The following is a 17736-nucleotide window of genomic DNA, read 5'->3' as shown; positions in this document are numbered from 1 at the left end:
TAGCTGTATTGTGTGTAACAGGTGGAGCTGGTACTGGATTGCTTGTGATAAGCATTGTACTTTGTAATGTTACATGGTCTCAATCATTAATATACAGATAGTGTGGGGTTTTTAGCGAGATGCTTTCCCCGGGTTACATACTGTGTTAATGTGTGAATGCTCTTGATGTTTTATTGATATTGATGCTTATTGATGATCAACGTAGAGGAGCTTATGTATTGTGTATGTATTCCGCAATAGTACATGATCAGGATAATCTCTGTTGAATATGTGTTAAATTATTCAAAATTTCTACAAAAACAATATGGGTAAAGTAAAAGAGGAATTGTGCAATTATTAATACTTGGGTATCTGTCGTCATACCTTTGCATGAATAACTTGATGTTTTTAGTCCATGATACATCAATGGAAGACACATTTTGTTCAACGTGAACCTCAGTGAAAACACAACGCTTGCACACTAACTAGTATCACCTACTCTAGTCGGTTGTTTTTCGGTTAATCCTTGTTAGCTCAATCAAGTAGAGTAAGGTGATGGGGGAAAACTTTAACAAGCACGTCAGAAGTACATAAAAACTACTTCTTTGAAGGGACAATCTCTTCTATTCTCAATAAATCAGTATCCCTCTCCTTCCTCTGAAATGAATAAGTGTTATGCACAGTTAAAATAAATATGAAAATATGAAAAATTTAGAGAAATGAATAAGGCGAAAGAAGAGAAAGGCTTCTTGCAAAGAGAGGTGATGCAAGTAACTCTGTCGGGGTACTGATCAGGCTCGCTGGCAGTGGAGCGATCCTTGTGTTCTTATGTGACTCCGCCAGGGTGTTGTCCAGGCCTGCTGGTAGTGGAGCAACACCAGAGATGAAACTTAAACTCTAATGACCACAAGGCTTGTGCACCAATACACCCCTCATCCTCAATCGAAACAAATATGTTGGCTTGGCTTGGAATGTGTGTCGACTGACCAAGAGCTTGGTAGATGTTGCATCTTACAATCAAGCAAGTGTGGAAACCAAGACGAATAGAGAACTGAACAATACTTCCGGAGGTGTTAGACTTGCTTTTCACAATCAAGGTCCAATCAGAGAGCTATAGTTCTACCAGTGTGTCACCAAGTTTTGTAGCAGCTACAACCACACTCCAAAATTTTTCCTTAGCTTCGTTTTGGAGCCTCCCTACCAACCATCCTTAGCAGCATGTCTTGCACTGTCAAGTACATAGGCTTCAGCTAAGTTTTAGTGGCTTGTACATGTCTTGTTTGTCTCCTTCTCGCAGACCAACATTCTGGAATTAGAGTATTTTCTGGTTGAGCAACTCCCCCAGAAAATTGCGCAATGCTGGAGGGGAACTAGCGTTCCCTCCAGAAATTGCACAAATCTGTTGGGCAGCCTACTGCGCTCCAAAATTACGTAGAACAGTCAAATAGGTCTCCCACAGAAAACTGCATAATCTAGCCTAGTACTGGGCCTCAACCCAAAGCTGCACAATTCTGGGAGACAGACACCTACTGACCCCAGAAATTGTGCAATCCCTCAGAGACAGCGAACCTAGCTCAGCCCAGAAACTGCGTAAGTTTTCCTCTCAAGCTCGCAAACTGATGCATGTGCCTTCAGGTTGACCGGTTCCCTCTGGGACCAAGAAAAAATGATTTGCATGCATGGGTTGCTTTTCCTGAAATAGAAAAAAGCAACACGCAAAAAACATCCCTAGATTTTAGGGATCTATTTTTAGTAGTTGGAGGTTACATGCAAAGATTGTTTTAGAAACTGCCCTCCAAGTGTCATGTTTCCCTAGATTTGTGGCATGTGTGTCATGAGCCTCAAACTTATTTATTCGACACTGTAGATCTCATTCTTCACATCGATCTTGGAGCTCTGACATCCCACATCACATCTAGGAGTCATCGGCACATTCAGCTCAGCTTTTTCTGGGTAAGTCCGCTTTAAATGTCTTTCACAACTTTTCTGTCGCTTTTTGTGTTTTGGCTTATGTGAGTGTTGTCTTCTTGATTTCAATGAATGCTTTTTTTTGTTTTCATGCATGTTAGCATGTACAAGCACCGTTTCAGTTTTCGTTTGCCTCTCACTGTTGTTGCATGCATGACACTATTTTTGCACCAACGGTCACCGTTACGGCGACCCGTTTCACACACATGCATGTTTTCCTGTTTTGTGAATCTTGCATTCATTGTTTTCATGCATGATCATTCACTCTTTCTTACACTCTGTTTCACCTTGCATTCGAAGCTGCATATGTTTTCAGTCACCCGTCAGCGGGTCTGGGAAACCTTGGCCCGAGCCTTGCCTTGCCCGGAAAACATTGCACATTTTTGAGAGGGAAAGCTCAGCCTTCCTCCTAGAAAATGCGCAAAGCTGGCCAGACATTGTCCTCCAGACCTGCTCTACGCAAATCTAAGAGGAAGTGCTCTATTGGCCCATAAAATTACACAATGCACTCCCTGGGCCTACATGCTTTACTAACTGAAATTGCGCAACACGCAATCTCAGCCCCAGCAGGTCAGCCTGGATTATGCACTGCAAAATTCCAACATCCAACTAGCCTCCCGACATTCCAAACTATGCTTTGCGCAAGTTCGGCAATCAATCTCCCAGCCTCTCGGTGAAAATTGTGCAGTCCTTGCCATCGGTCTCCCAGCTATGTTGCATGTCAGTCTTCAAGTTTTGGTTGGTTTTCAGCTAACATATTTCTTTCCATGAATTTCGCCATGTCTCCAAGTATTGTAGGTGTTCACCCCTCTCTCAGTAGTTCAGGTTGGATGGCCTCCAAGAGAGCAGGGTCAAAGGACACCGTCAGAAGTGCAACTAGAGATGCAGATGAGCAAGTGTCTTTGAGTTTGTCGATTTATCAAGACACCAAGCTTCTCATAGACAAACACATCAAGTTGAAATTGAAGGACATCAATGACACATTCTCAGGCACATTTGGGGAAGATCTGGAAGACTGCAGGGTATATGTGAATATTCACAAGTCTAGATTATACCAGATTGCATGTAGGTATCACGCATTTCCATGCATGGACATGATACATTGGATCATATCGCATATTGATCCCGAGATGATGGTGTTAAGAAGTTTTAGTGGGACAGATCTTGGTACATTCGGGGCACAGGACTATCAGCATATGTACCACTTTCCGCAATCGATGATCATAATGGAGACACCCTCCAATAGACCCATTAGCAGTGCAAACTCCAGGGATATCTTGAAGAGTTGGGTGAAGGAGCTAGCCAAGTTCAGGATGACACCCAACCAGGTTTACAAGACGAAGATATTGCAGAAGGAATATTAGTACTTGATCATCTTTGCATGCCGCTTATATGGCCAAGAGAGCACAGAGACCTTCCAACAAAGTTGGGTGATCGCGTTGGACCAACTAGCCAGTGAGGGCAGACCATGCAACTGGCCCGACATGTTATCTGATAGGCTGAAGGAACAGGTAGCAGGAGCCCAGCAGCTGCCCAAAGGTCAACAAGTAGAGATATACATGTCTGCATACATTATGGATGTAATTTGTGCCCATGAGCAGTTCTCAGGCTTGAGCTGGGCATGGACATCAACAAAAACCTCTGTACACACTTACTGCAGATTGTTTTCCAAATGCATCTTCCGCAGAGTCATCACTTAGTTGTCATACCATTTTGTCACCTCGATGTACAAGATTATATTTGAGCAGGATCCACCTTGCATGTCGCAGGCAAAAATGGAGGCATTAATCGACATAACGAATTGGTATGCCTCACCTCTTGGCACCTTCATATGGATGTACAGTGTGGAGAAACCTCCACGTGTTTTACATAAGTTTGCCATGGACAAGCTCGTCATGCAAGAAGTGTCGTACCACATCTCAATAAGATTGTTAGATAGACTACATCGGAAGAAGAAGGCACCCTATCCCACTCTCCCATCATGGATCGAGTTGTAAGAGATATAGAATCTTAAGCATGATGATGTCGAGACTAATGAGTTAAAAATATTTATTTTTGGCACAAGGAGTTTCAATCTATATGACCTGCAATTCTTGGTGAAATAACACTATTCGAGAGTGTGGTTTCCGTGGATCCATGGGGTGTGTCATTGACCTGAAGAAGACCCATGGAGATACTGTCACAACTTCTCCAGGCTCAATGAACTGGTCGGAATAGCTATGGAATGGTTAGCAAAGTAGAGAGAAGAAGCATCTCAGAGGGAAGCATCATCCGTAGCAGCAGAGGGTAATGTACTTGCACGTGACAAAGGAAAGAGAAAGGTTGTTGACAACGCAGAGGCAAAACAAAGTTGCAAGTTCAAAGCAGACCCACTTGTGGACAAAGCAGCTTTGCAGACAGACACGAAGAGGCAATAGTGCCACAAAGGAACGCGTAAAGGAAGAGAGAGAAATAGAGGATGGAGGAAACAATAAAGGAGTTGCAAGAGTTGAAGCAACAACTCCGGGAAGAACAAGATATGTGCAAACAGGAGAAGGAAATGCAGCAGGGACAGACACAGTAGTAGGCTCATCATGCATAGATTGATGAAACTACACCCATACAAGTTGTAGACTCATCCGAGTAGCTGGCACAAAGCAGACAAGGTGACCAGTCACAGGAGAAGGACTTCGCTCAAGATATTGAACAGATACTTGAGTAGATGGATACAAATATGGAGTAGCCAGAGTCAAAACAGGATATTGACCTCATGCCTTACAACCAAGAGGTCGACCCATCGGCTTCACCAGATCTGGAAGTAGAGAAAGCCTTAGCGATCAAGGAGATACTGAGATCTTGAAGACAATCTAGAAGTAGAGATGCACAACATATCATTCGACGAGTCACAACATAGGGGTGTGCAATCACGCAAAGTGACTACTCTAGATGTCCACGCATCTCTTGTGCAGTTTGAAGAACGAGTGACCATATTTGACATGCGAAAGAATCTAACAGCACTGGTCGATGATACCAGAGCATATGTCAAAGCCACCAGCTCAAGTGTTCGCTTCTTGATAGCATAGAACGAGTGAATGACTAAGGAGTTATAGATGGCCAAGCATGGAGGAGAACAAGTTACAACATCTGCTAGAGCATAGTTGAAGAGATAAATACTGAATGAGGTATCATCTCTTGAGACAGTCATGCAAATGTTTTATTCCAAATTTTTCACCGTGCATAAGTCAGTTGTCCATCTCAATGGTTGGCAGCAACACTATGCTAGGAGAGCATGTATCTTGTCAAATTTGCACACTGTCGTCGACCGCATGCAAACATGGACAATGAGATACAAGGGAGCCCCATTACACTTGCCCAAGTTGATGAAGCCCAAGGCGATAGAGTTGAATCCACGCATCCAGATTCAGATCCGGAACTATGAGGAACTCCTACAGCTCATCACCAGTTTACAGGCTTCACATGCACGGGTGTTCAGAAGCATGGATATTGTTGTGCACGCGCTTTCGATCCCATCCATTGGGACACTCACCGAGGCAAAGACAAAGAATCAAGTCTAACTAGAGTTGGACATGTACTTTGATGAGTTGATGCGCATAGCCACCAGCACAGACTTGGTGATCAACGCAAATGTATCAATATGTTGTTGATCCAACCGCACTCAAGGTGATGATGCGCATGTTATCACATGAGTTGGATAGAGGATCCAAATCAGTGTACATGAATGCAATGGAGGCAAGAGTTCGTTTCCAAAAAGATGTCACCACAGGGTGCATGAACACCATCACAGACTACCAAGCTTTCCATCATTTCACCACTATCTACCATAGTGAAGATGTCAAAGAGTTGGTCTTCCGATAGTTTTCTGAGTCTTAGTGATTTCTTGCATGGATTGCTCAAGTCTATTTTGTCTCACATGGGTACATGTGCATGTTGTATGTAACATCTTGTAAAGTGAAAGTCCAAGTGTCGATAGTTGAATGTAACAGCCATAGAGTAGTTGAAGAGTCATGAGGGTAGGTGAACAGTCACAAAGGGGAATGTCAAGGGTCACCCCACCTCTTTTCTATTTATAGAACCTCATAACTCATTGTAAGGGCTTTTGGGCAGCCAAGCTTTCGATAAGAGTATCTTAAAGAAAGCTTGGAGTGTATTGTAATGAGCCTTGACTTATCCACAAAGCAGAGCTAGTACATCTCTTTGGAGGAGCAGGCAATAGTGACTGTAAAGTTCCATTATCGAGACTAGTGGTTGTTCATGGTTGTACTGTATGATTGCAACTTTCACTTCTTAATATAACGGAGCCAACACATTTCATGCATGGTTGTTATTGTATTTCAGTTATCTTGGTTACTCTAATGATATATGTAGTTGTTTGCTTACGCATGTATGTATAGACTCTTTCTATATATGTATGTATGAATCTTACTAAGATGTGTTGTTGGTTTAACCATCAGTTTGGATTGTTGGTTCACCTATCTTCCAGTTTGTGATGCATCTATTCTCGTGTGTGCCCTTCCAAGCTGCATGTTTCCATAGGTTTCCAAGGGGCACACTAACCCCACCTTCTATGAGTTAGGACCATTCGTGCACCTTGGATGGATTTCTATGCATGACACACCCTTTCTACCAACAAGGACATCTTACTTACCTCTATGTGCAACCGTGGTCAAGGCAATACCGTATGACCCATTGCTGGGACTCCTACACCAAATGGTCTGAGGTCTAGTTGGGACTTCTTACCGGAGAGATCCCCTAACATGTTGGCGGGTCCAGCACCATCAACACTTAGATTCCCAATCCTCAAAGAATATAAATCCTCTTCCACCACTCTTTCCTTCGATACCTATCCAATCCTCAAAATGTGTCAGTCCACTTCTTATCTTGGATTCTCTATCCTCAAGGAATATCAATCTCAGATGCTTATCCAATCCTCTATTCTCCTTCCTAGTACCTTCACTAAGACTTATTTCCATTAGTCCTAGTATTGTGCATGACACATGGAGAATATTATGTTTAACATCACTCCTCCTCATCTAGAGACGAGATCCTTATTCCCTCCTGATCAGGGAATTGATCATAGCTCCTTTTCATACATTCAAGGAGACCTCTTACCCCCTCTCAAACATAGAGGAGTTTTATTACTTCCTTTTAATTTGAAGTCATAACCAAAATCTCTTTATATTGTCTTCATAAATACATCAATTATTATTTCTTCGTGGAGATATTCAAGTAGTAGTTGTATGGCTGCTCCTCTTCTTCTCATCTTCATCAATTTGATCTTTCATATTCCTGATTGTAATGGAGACAAACTATGACAGGATTTACGACATCAAAATTTCATATCACTTTCCTCTAGTCATCATAAACAAAGGAATTATATTTAGCCAATCAAACTATATCCTAGTCATAGCTCCCTTTAAACATCAAAGCAATCTTCGAAAACATGAACATCGGGTTATCTCTTTGTAATGCTACCTCTTAATCCCAAGATGATGTAAACATATTAAGCACAAAATTCTTCAAGGATTACCCAAACCATCCACTCAATCCATGCATCCATTGAATTGAGTTCAAAGCCAACATTTGTAGATATAGTTTCCTTAACTTCCATTATGCATTTCTGCAATATCCTCCCAAGTAACAAAAACATATATCAACTAGATAACCAAAACCAAGACATCAATATTGAAAGTACCTTAATAAGATGGCCTCTTCGAATTCTTCTTACTTCTAAGATCAACATCCTTTTGCATGGTCTATCTTCATCATTTACCAAAGATCCTTCTCCGTGCTAATCACTTGTACTCAAAGTTCCCATGGAATAGATTGACCAACAAGCTACAATTACGTCTTCTTTGGAGTTGTCATTATCAACTCTCTTTATTGCTTTATGAAACTCTATCTGATGTTTATCAATATCATCACATCTAAGTCAAGTCATCTTGTGGAATATTATTGATCCTTAATCGTTCCAAAGTAATCCAAACTCCTTTTTCCAAGTGTCGAGTAATTACATGGATGCCTTATGATGATCATTTTATCAAGCGTATTCTTATTACCAATTATTTTTGGCAAGATTCTTGTAGACATGAATTATACCTTTTTCATAAAGAGTAATTGAATACATGCATACCATTGACCATCTAGCCATCCTTCTTTTGAATGAGCTTTCTTCATTCCTTCTCAAGGATAAGTTTCTCTTAAGAGGAGAAAGACTTTAATTTTTCCTCTCAAACTGCAACTTGACCATCATCATCCCTTCATCCTTCAATACTATTTTTTCCATATTATATGGAATATATACCATTCATGTCATGATGCTTCTAAGTTAAAGAACCTTCTTTAAATGATGGTTCTTATAGTAGGATCTTGATGATCCTATCTACAAAATGACTACCTTTAACATTATGTTAGAAAATACTTGGATGAAATATTGATCCAGATTGGATAATTGTATGTCTGTAATCCATCTTTATGTTTTTAGAGTGAAAATAATGGATGAATCAACTCACAATATTGTTTTTACTGGCGTGACCCAGTTTCACAAAACAAGGTCTGAAACCTTTTTGGAGTGTTATGAGGCATCAAATGATGTTTTTTGGGGGTAAAAATTTGTTGCTTTAGTGTGCACCTTTTCATGATATTCTACACACACATAACCTTCCAATGGTGCAAGAAGCACATCAATCATAGTTCATATGAAAAATTTATGCCACTCAGAAATTGACCTTCCTTTTTTCACCACCATAATTCAGGGGGATGCCATGTTAGCCCAATTATTCATGGAAAAGGGGCTATCCACATGATTATAATGTATAAGACTGTAAAAGAGTCAATATTGTAACTTTGGTTAAGAGTTGAGGCATTCAAATCTAAATACTAGTAGGCTATCAGGTTGTGTTATAATTGAGCCACTAAGAGAAAAAGGGATTCCATTCTTTCGAGTGAATTTGTTCCATCGCTGAGCAAAAATAGCCAAGAGGGATAGGAGATAGAGCACAAAGAGATGATTTGTGCACTATAGTAGTCCATGATCCATATGGTCATAATTCTTTATACGCACAACCATTTTTCTAGACAGAGAAAGAGAGTGGAGCAACCTCACCTTATAGTTGGTTTTTTCTATTGAAAGGGTTCCTGAGAGCAAATTTTGTCTCTTATGTGTGTGTGAGAGATATTTTATCTTGTCTTTCTCTATTTTTTGCATGATTTTCATTTGCATGCATGCATTATTAATAGTATATCTACAATTTTAGAAACCTAAGAAAACAGTAATAGTGTAGAATTTTATATTTTAATATAATATTATCATATATGTTGTGACAAATTGTCGAGTGGAATATCCACGAAAATTTATGGATGAATTATGATGTACAAGATGGTCCAAATCTTCTCATTGTTGTTAGCTAGATGACATTTTCCAAAGCAACTTTATCATGTAGACTCTAATTTCTCTACTATCATATGCTTTCTTCTATAATGTCATTCTCCCTTCCATGATGCTACAAAAATCAAAACTCTTTTAGAGAATGCAATAGTGCATGTTATCTTAACTATTATTTTCTAATAAAATAAATACAAATTGTACATAAACTTGATAGAGATGGACATCCCTTCAATAGTATAGATCGTTGGGATCCTCACCTTTTGACTTCTTCTCAGGTTCTTCCTTTTCTTGAGTTGTGTAAGCTCCACTCCTTTCATTCCTTTTGTTGTTTTTTTCTTATTTTGTGGGTTGTTTGGACAATCCCTCTTAAAATTTCCATACTCATTGCGTCCAAAGCATTGAATCTTGGACATATCTTGTTTTCCTTTGGACTTCCAAACTTACCTTTCTTCTTCTTGGATTTTACAAGGAAGGCTTGAGATTTTTCATTTGATTCAGTATCATCATTTGCCTTTATCCTTGTTTCTTCCAAGATACAGTGAACCCATAATTCATCAAAAGGAGTAGTATCCTTTCTTTAGTAGAAACTATTTTCAAAAATGCTCCATTTAGGTGGCAAGGTATTTAACGCACAAGTAGTAATTTCTTAATCAGAAATGACTTCCCCAAGTACTTGAAACTAGTCCCTTAATTGTGATATCTTCATAAGATATGTAACCATATCTTCATTCTTTGACATCATTTTTTTATATAGTTGATTTCTCAAGATATTTCTGACCTAATGTACTTATAGAGTACATTTTCACCAACTTATGATAGATAAATTTAGAAATCTTCAAATCAGCAACAAAGGGAACAAGATGTCCCTTTATGGATTAAATAAGATTCCTGTGTGCCCTCACCTCTCCCTTCTTATATTTTTCCAATTATTGAGCCTTCTCTTTGTATGGTTGAGTACCTTCACCAAGAACGTATTCCATGACTTCATTTTATGTGAGCACCAATTCAATCTTCGAGTCTTTCATGCTATAAATTTAGTTGATCCAACGAGTTTGTTTCTTTCCTTGCAAAATGTAGCCATTTGTTATATATATTTAGATATGAAAGACAATATGGTACTTACTTTTCAACAAAAGGACCTTCTTGACTATGTCTTCAACTATCTTGATACCTTCAAGAATCTCCAGGATACTTCAAAGATGCCTTAGAGTGATGACTTCTAGGATGTCTTCAAAAATGTTCAAGCTCCTCTAAGGAGTGGATGATGTATCCAAGATTTTTTTATGATTCCTACAAATATGTCTTCCAACTAGCCTTTAAATTGATAGCTTTCCAAGAGAGAGATCAATATTAAACCTTCCTTCAAGTTGTTCCTTCAAAAACAAAAGAGTCTTCAAGAGAGAAAGACAGTATCTCTCCTTCCTTTAAGGAGAGATTGATCCTTCTTAAGATGAGGCCTTCAATGAGAGCTATATGTAGTAGTCTTCCTTATTAGGTAAATAGGTCTTCTTCCTTAGGTCTTTCCTTGTGTCTTTTTTGCAAATGTTTCCCTTTGTTAAGCACCCTTCTCTTATGACAACAAGAAGATATTCAAGTTTTCTTCTCATCACCTTAGCTCTAGTACCATGTTGGATAATCAAGTATGGAAGCTATTTAAACAATTATCCTTATCCTTAATAATTTCTTGTGAACTTTAGTTAGCTTCTTATTTTTCTTTGTTAGATTCTCTTCATTAAACAATTATCAATAGCATAAACCATGAAGATCATAAAAGATAGTGGACACAAAATATAGGCTCCAAGCTAGGGAAAACCCAGAAATATTCTCTTCTCTTCTTATAGAAGCAATTCAAATGAGAAATTCCAAGACCCAAAGACCAAAGTCAAAGCCTCCTCCAAGCACCAATTCAACCCTCCAAATGATACTCTTTAATAAAATACAAGGTCTACCAAAGTCAATGAAAGTCAACTCCTTCAAGGTCTACTCCAAAGAAGGTTTTGGCCCTCACTTCAGATCTGCAACTTCGACTTACAACTCTCGACCCTGTAATAACTAGAAAATCCCTAGACTCTCGAACGTGTGGGAAAAAATAGGTAGAAATTATATCTCCTTCCTTCTCTTGGTCTTCCTTCCTGTCTTCTAGTCTTTTTCTCTTCTTGTCTTATTTTCTTACTTGATATCAAATTGCAAAAGAATGTCCAAATGAATTGAAGTTGCTTCCTTTATATAGCCTTCTTATGAGGTTGAATTACCTCAAATTGGGCCAACTTCCTCTGGTAGGGACGACTTTCGCCTTGGAGGTCAAATTTGACTTTTTAGACTTAAAAATAATATATGTTTCATGTTACAACTTGCCCAATAGGGTCTTCTACAAATGATAAAGACTCCCTTGACTCAAGCAAAATATTCTTTTTGAAGTGATAAACCCTAGGAGCATGAAATGCATGCTTGACCTAGATGACCAACAAAATGAAGCATGAAACCCATGCTTAAAAATAATAGTTTTCTTTCTTTTTTTTCTTGTAACAAAATATATACATAAAGACATGAGTATAATGATAATTATGAAGACCTAAAATAGTTACATTTTCCAATAGAGGAGAGCTCAAGATAAATCTTACAAATATGGCAGCCATCATGAAGTTGATGGTGCCTATAAATGTATTTGAAGTTAGGAATTTTTTTAAGGTATCAAAAAACCCAATAAAATTCATAGCTTCATTTTCAACAATAGTTGCACCACTCCATGGTATAACAATGAATGACAAGAATTTATTGTGGGGAAAGGGCCATCAAAATTCTTTTGAAGAGTTCAAATGAAAATGAAAATTAGTTAAGCACCAGTTCTCACATTACCAAACTTGCAGAAGTCGTTCAAAGTGGAGACAAATACAAGTGGGTATGCCATGGGAACAACCTTGATGTTGATTGTCTCCAACGTATTTCATGAGGTAGTCCTCAACTACCCTACCTATGACAAGGATCTCTATGCCTTGGTACAATTTGTAAAAAAACGGAAACATTATCTGATAGAAAAAGAGACTATCAACCACACAAATTACTAGTTACTATGGTACTTGCAGGCCCGAAGTAAGCTACAATAGACCAAACAATACAAGTGGATGAAGTTCTTACAATAGTTTTATTTAGTTATCATGTATAATAAAGGCAACACAAACAAGTTAGATGACATGATTTCTAGACCACCCACATAAAAAATTGCAACTTTGGGAACTATGATGCACATGGATGCTTTCACCAATGATGTATATAGAGAGGCATATATCTCATATGAGGACTTTGAGGAGATGTTTCAATAGCTACAAGGCTAGAATCATGCAAACTATGGTGACAACATATATGGCTATCATCTCTAGAATGGGTTACTCTATAGGCTAGATAAGATCTATGTTCCTAAAAGTGAGTGATTGTAGTTTATTAGAGAAGCCCATACCTTCAAGGTTGTAAGGAATTTTGATAGTGGGAAGATAGTTTCCAAGTTACAGAGGTGTGTATTGGCCTACAATACAAGAAAATGTAGCAAGGTTAATTAGAGGATGTATGCTTTTTGTACCAGCAAGCCTATTAAAAAAAAGTAGGGTCTATACCATCCTTGTACCCACTCATTCTTGGGAAAGCATTTCCATGAATTTTGTGGGAGGTTACTAACTACCAGGAAGAGACATAACTACTTGTTTGTTGTAGTTGACAAAGATATTCATTCTCATGCCCTATAAAAACATCATAAGAGGGACAAAGCAACAAACTTATTCTTTAAACAAGCCTAGGTGCACTTCAAGATACAAGGACATAACTAGCTATTCATGGTAGTTGACAAGTTTAATAAGATATGCATTCATACGCCTTCTAAAAACGCTATAAGAGGGAAAGAAGAAACAAAATTGTTCTTTGAACAGGCTTGAGTGCACTTTGGGATCCCAAGGAACATCATTTCAGATAGGGACATTAGATTTCTAAATTCATTTTGGTCTAGAATGAGGGAGAACATAAACATGAATTTAAATAGGTTTAAAACATTGCATATATAGACAAATGAGAAAATAGATGTAGTCGACAAGAATTTGGTACAAATTTTGAGGGGTTACAATCAGAAGCATCCAAATACTTGGGATGAAAATATGGTATATATATAACACTCTTATAACAAAGCACTCCACTCTTCTACTAGTAAGTCCCCATTCGAAACTTGTTTTGGATATTTTCCACCTTCACATTTGGATGTTGTATGTTGATAACAAGAAGTGAGGAAGGATATCATAAAAGAAGCATTAAAAGAAGAAAAAATTGTCGAGAAGATTAGGTTGATCCATTTTCAAGTACCAAACACATTGAAGAAGTTGTAGGAAAAGTACAAGGCTAGGCATGATCAACACAAAAATAAAGAAGTCATTAAAAATGTGATGCGAAGAATGGTTGGTCCTTTTGAGATACTTGAAAAGGTGGGAGGTAATGCCTAAAGGCTCATCCTACCCCCATACATGTTCATTTACTTAGTGGTGAATGTTGAGAATATCAAACTTTATGAGCCTTCCATGTTGGATTAGGAGGACGAGTAGGTCCTACCTTCTATAAAGAACTTAACACCAAATGCTTAGGCAAAGTTGGCAGAGGGCACAATTTTTTTGAAGAGGTCCAAAACCACAAGACATGGATAGAATGACCTTTGGTATTTTGGGTTGATAGGACAATTTCTTGGCAAGGAAAAATGATACTTCGGGGAGAAGGTAGAAGACAAAATTTCCCACTTCATTCAATAAAATCTTTTGGGGACCAAAATCCTCACAAAACAGGGATGTGTGATTTGGATTGGATAATTATGTTGTTTTTCATCTATATTGATGCTTTCAAAGTGGAAAATTTGGAGAAATCAAATTACAATGTCAGTTTTATTGGTGGGCCCTAGTCCGGAGAATAGGGATTTGGAACCTTCTAGATCCATTTTGAGGCTTTAAATGACATTTTTTGGGTTCAAAACTTTCCCACATAAGTCTAGGTCATGTGAAATTCTTCTATACTTCAATAATTTTCCAATGGTTCCATAATCACCTTAATTATATTTTGTATGCAAAGGTTATGTCTCCTACAAGTTGACCTATTGTGATTGACCACCGTGATTTGAGAGGATGCCATGCTAGCCCCCGTTATTCATGAAAAAGGGGATAGCTATGTGTGGGATTTGAAGAATATCTATAAGGGTCAAAGTTGTGACTCTAGTTGAGAGTCAAAGGAGTCAAAACTAACCCTTAGTTAGTTATCGGTGTTAAAACAAGGCCAATATGAGGAGAAGGGGTTTTATTTTGTTCAATTGTATCTAGTTCCATAGTAGAACAAAGCAATTCAGAGTGGGAATTAGAGAGCATAAGAGACAGGTTTAGTGTTTTATAGCAATCTAAAAGGCCACAGGTCTTAGGTGACTCCATAGAGAATTCCCTCTCCTTTGTACTTGCATCATTTCCATTCCAGAGAAAAGAGAGCAAAGCAACTTCACCTTCCAACTGGGTTTTCTCCTATAAGGGTTTCATGGAGAAAACCTTTTTGTTCATTTTTTGTGTGTGATTGTATTTTTTATTCTCTATTTTCTGCATTTTATCTATTACATGCATAAGAAAAAACGTAATAATTAACAAATATGGAATCTAAAGGAATTCGACCCTCATAGAATAGGTTTAATTTTATTTTATCAGATATCTTGTGACGAAATGTCTAGTGCAATATCCATGGTAGTTTATAGATCATTTGAATTAACTATTTATATCATTATGCAAGCCTTCTACATGCACCATGACTTCAATTTTCCCTTAACATTCACTTTGCCCATTTATATCAAGAAACTCTTATGCAATGACTCGACCATTTAAATGTCCAATTTTAATTGAATTAAATTGTCAAACTCTCCTTACATACAAGTATCCCTTCATTTTACAAATAATGGCATTGACTTAGTTGAGTTGAACACCTTATATCATAATAGAAAAAGTTGTCGTAAATGGACTCCTATACATGAAAAGTGTAAATATACAATTACAAATTTGTAAAATAAACATTAAATTACAAAATAAATTAATTATCTATTAAATGTGTATTATTTTATTTATCTACAAATTTCTTAAATGTTTTTAACTTTTAAAATCTATTTCATTGTCATTTGCTTCTTCACGACATTTCATCAAATTGGTTGTATTGTTTTTTTTTTTTTTTAATTGTCTATTTTTTCAAATTCATATTTTTTCCATTAATAATATTCTATTTAAATAATATTTTGATAAAGTCTAATCTCATTTGACTTCAACCATAGTGGATGTGAGATCCATTGTTTGATGCATTGTTTTTAGATACCTAACGTATAGGTAGGTATGTATGTAATTTATAGGTATGAGGTTTATGATGTCCCAATAAAAGGAAGTAATAAACTATTCATTTGAATGATGTCATGTTATTTATTATAGAAAGTGACATTTAATGTGGGAAAAAATATTTTGTTAGGTTTTGATAACACATATTAATAGGGTATTTTGGTTGTGAATTATATATTACATAGAAAGTAATGATATTTTTGTTCTTTGCATGTTATTAATTAAACATGAATATACAATAGTGAGCACTGTGAAATACAAATAAATACATCTAATTAATGTTTCACTCAAAACCACTAGCTATTATATATGTATCCATGCTTTGATTTCTTTATAAATTGTATTCTAGTAAGCACCCCATATTATAGAAACCTAAAGACCTAGTAAGTGAAACTTCTATTTGCATTATTCCTAGATCCCTTGCTTTTACTCTAGGTGGACTAGAGGCACATGTTAGTGCTCTCATTATAATGTTCCATTTCCATAAGCCCTTGCCTTTGATGCTTCTTCTATTGTATAAATTACATAATGCATGATCCCTAATGGTGTAAATCATGTAATGCATGATCTCTAAAGTAGGCGCTTGCAATGTCAGTGCTATTCATCTTGTTGATGAAAAGAAACTAGAGTTATTATATGATATTGTTATTCACTTTATCCTACACCATAAAATTATTGCTATTGTGCTGAAAATGGTTAAAAAATTCCATATGAACAATAATTTTCAATGAAGCTTGTGGATAGATACACATTCATGAGCTCAAATTTCAACATTGTTTTCTCACACTAAGGAGTTGTACTCCCACATTTTTCTCTTAAAAAGTCTAGAAATTGGTAATATGTTTGAGGTTTGTATTTGTATTGTCATGCAAACAACTCTATGAGGAAGCAAAAATTGGAGTCTATAAGAAAATCAAAGATTTGCACAAATAGGTTGATCTAGCCCAAGCCTTGGCTAATTGTCTGCCATGATTTTAGTGATGATGGAGGTGTGAACATGTTTGTAGAAGCCGTAGCTACAATTATAATTGTGGACTCAATACCATAAGAAGGATGTTTAGTGGAGAACTTGGCTCCAAACACGATTTTTTTCATATACAAGTATTTTGATCTAGTTGCATTTAACTTGGGGAGGCAAAAGTTTTCTTTTGAGGGGACTAAAGTTGCCTATTGTATTTCTAGCAATATGCTACAATATATTTTGTTTTGTTACAACTATGTAGCAATGTTGGGTCCCCGTCCAGCTCTCATCAACAGGTATGTTGAATGAGCTTTAATGCATGATTAGATATAGACAATAAACATATCACGTTGCAAGGAAAATATACTTCAATAGTTTTTATTTTCTCTCTTCTAAATATAAACATATTAAATTTCACCAATAATTGTGACCCAAAATGATCTTGATGCAAAATTTATACAAAAAAGATGGCAAACGCAGTATGAAGGGTAATAGAGATTTTTTTATTTTGTATATTTTTTAAGAACAAAACTTATAATCTTGAATGGAACATGTCAAACCAAAATGTTTATGGGGAAAACTTTCAAATAATAACCACTGACAAGTTAATGCAACACAACAACAAATAAATAAATCAAAAAAAGATTAGTAGTGTTGCCTTGTTAGTCTCTCATTGACAACTTACACCATTCTGACAATAACTATGAAACCACTTTAAAAGTTGATTGCTTATGGTTTATAATTTAAGTTATTAAAGGGAATGGATAATCAATTAGGATTTCAAATTAATAGGTAATATTTTACCCTTAAATGTAATGACACTTAGGGGTGAAATTACATACAAAAATAGATTGTGAACCTAGATGATTTGAGGTTGGGAAAAATTTAGGGGCTAATATTCACAAGTGGGTTAATTTTCCATGCTTTTCTCAACAAAAAAAGATACTATATAAAATTACTAGAAATTTGGATAGCTTTATAGAAATATTGCCAAACATTTTATAAATTGCATATCATGGACTAGAGATTGGCCAATATTTCTAAACTTTAAGATAAATTCTCATCCTTAA

Source organism: Pinus tabuliformis, chromosome 3_1, assembly GCF_031772625.1.
Source record: "Pinus tabuliformis cultivar Carrire ecotype Pingquan chromosome 3_1, CPIR1, whole genome shotgun sequence".
In the NCBI taxonomy this organism is placed as follows: Eukaryota; Viridiplantae; Streptophyta; class Pinopsida; order Pinales; family Pinaceae; genus Pinus; species Pinus tabuliformis.
This window is presented reverse-complemented; position numbering follows the sequence as displayed.